Source organism: Apium graveolens, chromosome 7, assembly GCF_009905375.1.
Source record: "Apium graveolens cultivar Ventura chromosome 7, ASM990537v1, whole genome shotgun sequence".
Lineage (NCBI taxonomy): Eukaryota > Viridiplantae > Streptophyta > Magnoliopsida > Apiales > Apiaceae > Apium > Apium graveolens.
In genome coordinates, this window is record NC_133653.1 from 252739098 (window position 1) to 252742777 (window position 3680).

Consider the following 3680-nt stretch of genomic DNA (forward strand, 5'->3'; position numbering starts at 1 on the left):
TCCACTTCATACTTATATTCTTTGAACTTTTCAAAGGCCTCAGACTTGTGTTTCATCAAACACATATCTGAATCCAGATCTATCATCTATGAAAGTAATGAAGTATGAAAATCCACCCATGGCTTGCGTAGACATTGGTCCACATACATCTGTGTGTACCATTCCTAGCAAATTTGCAGTCCTCTCTCCATGTCTACTAAATGGAGACTGCAGTGCCACTATAAAGTGAGATTTTCATCATCCATTTTCTTTTATTAGTTTGTTCAATCTGAAGTAAATTATGTCACATATATGCAGACCATTATTTAAAGCACCACGTCCATAAAGAATATTATCTCTAAGAATAGAACATTCATTATTCTCAATAATAAATGAAAATCCAGCCAAGTCTAACATGGGAATAATATTCCTCACAATCGAGGGAACAAAATAACAATTATTTAAAACAATAGTCTTGCCCGTAGGCATATGTAAATGAAATGATTCTACATCTTCAGCAGCAACTCTTGCTCCATTTCCCATCAGTAGAATCACCTCCTCTTCCTCAAGAGTCCTACTTCTCCTTGGTCCCTGCAAAAAATTGCAGATATGAGAACCACAGGCGGTATATAATACCCAAGTAGAAATTTAATTTAATGACATATTCACTTCTATCATGAACATACCTGAATCAGAAGCGGTAGTCTCACTACCCTTCTTCTTCTTCAATTCTGCAAGGTAAACCTTGCAGTTCCTCTTCCAGTGCCCCACCTTGTTACAGTAAAAGCAAACAACTTTGCTTTTGGGGTCTTCAGCTTTTGGTGGAACCGGCATTTTCTCACCTACTTTCTTCTTCTTGGAAGGGTTCCTCTTTCTTTTCTTAGGATTGGAACCTTCACCAATTAGAAGAACAGAACTCTTCTCAGGGGGAAAATTCGATTCCGCAGTCTTCAACATGTTGTGGAGTTCAGGCAGGCTGACATCCAACTTATTCATGCGAAAGTTCACAATAAACTGCGAGAACGAACTCGGAAGCGATTGCAAGACCAAGTCTTGGCTCAGCTCCCCATCCATGGCAAAACCAAGTTGTCCAAGACGTTCAATCAAATTGATCATCTTAAGTACATGGTCATTCACAAATGTTCCCTCAGACATCCTACAACCGAACAACTCCATCGATATCTCATATCGAGCTGTCCTCCCCGCCACATCATACAACTCTTGTAGATGCATTAGGATAGTGTGAGCATCCATATGCTCATGTTGCTTCTGTAGCTCAATGTTCATGGAAGCTAGCATGATGCATTGAGCAACATTTGCATCATCTATCCATTTACGATACACAGCATGTTCATCATTATGCGCATCGCTAGCAGGTTCAGTAGGCTTAGGTGAGTCAATCACGTATTCCAGCTTCTCAATCCTGAGAACAATTCTCAAGTTTCGAAGCCAGTCAGCATAATTAGGACCAGTCAATTTGTGAGCATCTAGTATGCTCCTGAGTGATAGTGCAGAAGACATGACGTACAAAGTAAATCTGTAAATGATAAACACATAACAACACTTAGAAAATATTCGATTTCATTTAAAAAACACTATATGAATCGGGTCTTTATTCATAAGTGGCTCCCACTAGTTTTTCTAATTTATTCAACCCCCTACGTGAAAAATTAAGCATTCATAATGCTAGTGGGAATAGGGATCCTACATTCCATTACACAACCCCGGCTGTGGCACGAAACGCCATGTAATGTTCAATAGGCAGACAACTCTTGTCAATTACATCTAATGTTATTCCCTAATCAAACTTTAGCCTCTTGAATAATTGAGTCACGGCTGTGGCACGACAAACTCAATATTCTAAGTCAAGTCTAACCCAACATTCCGTACAATTGAATCAGTCCCCAAAGGCCCACGGTTGTGGCACGTAACGACCTTTAAATTCTTATTCATTGTACACATCTCTATGTAATAGACAAGTATTTCTTATTTCGAAATCAAAGCCCTCGGCTGTGGCACGAAACGACAATGATTCAAAAATAAGAACTACTTTTCTATCATGTTGGAAGGCTATGACCGACACAAGCCCGTTGTGTCATTGGCCAATTACTACTTGATATTATTTAATTTTAGAGGGATTATATTACGTTCCAATCATAATCATATTATAAAGAGATTCTTCCTTTTAAATTAAATCTTTCAAATCAATAATCAATAATCAGATGATTCCCAGATCGGGTGGAGCATTGTCAAGAGGCGTCACTTAATAACCCTTTCTTACAGATAGAAATCTGTTATTGACAGAATCATCCTTTCTCTCATATCGAAAATTCATATTCAATTACATGTTTCACAAACACAAGAATCTCATGATTGTATTCATAATATTGTTATTAAGGTTATGAAACAATTTCACTATACTAGGTTGTTTAACAAACGCCTTATGTTCATTTAAGTTCTCCTAAATCTATCATCGCATGATAAACTAAGCATATATCACATATATCAACATGAATAAACATCAAGGTAGGCATGTTATATCATCTAGCACATTAGTCTAAGCATTATACATCTCTATGTATCACATGAAGCATTTAAAAGCAGTTAAAACAGTTAAAAACAACTTTAAAACACTTCTTGGAAATATAAATAGTTCAAAACTTTTATATAAACTAAAATTGATCACTCCATTAGATCCTTCTCGGAAAAACGAATCCAACGGTATATTGCACGCCTAAAACGGAGTTACGAAACTCCCAAAAAATCAATTTTAAAATTAACAGACGGGCTGTAACGCATTACAAGAACGCGTTACAAGCCCTGTAACGCATTCCGGTGATGCGTTACAACCCTTTTAAGCCATTAAAAGGTGTAACGCATTCCGTGAATGCGTCCGTGAATGCGCCACAGGGGTGTAACGCATTCCCGGAATGCGCGACACCCTTATTTTTTTATTTTTATTTTTTTTTTAAATTCTGCAGCAGACGACAGCTTTCCTCGAATTTCGTGCCTGTCCTTTTCTGCCGTGTCTGTCTTCTCTTTAACCGTGCAACACAGAACAACAACAGCATATGCAGATAGTACAGATATATACAAACATATATATATACTATATATACATATATTTACTTATTTTATTACGAATTTAATTACAATAACTTCAAAAATTCATAATAAAAAATCTATACATCAAAAAATTATGAAAAAAATACCCAGACGATCTACAACACTTGTAGAATCCAGATCAACATTCAAAATTATTCTGAGAAACGATTTCTCATCAGACAAAATTAATCCATGATATAACTTGTAAAAATCATAATTAATTCATACAAGCACATAAAATTCTGAAATTTTTACCACAGATCTATATGCATTCAACCTATGCTCTGATACCATTGTTGGATTTTTAATCGCAGCGGGGCATGGCAAAACACTTTTACACATATAAAATCCAAATAAAAGCATATAAATCGTGGTAAAAACATAGGGATCGAATCTAACCTTTAAAATAATTTGGAGACAACGATCAGAGATCCTTAGCAGTTGCTCCTCAAGTGTGAAGCACTCCACCGGTATCCACCAAGAAAACGATGTTAAGGAGGAGGAAGGAGGTGGAGAGAATTGGGTTTTCCAAACTTTTTGGGTTTTTGGGGTTCTTGGGTTCGAATAAAAATAGGGTCTATAATAGTATATTTATA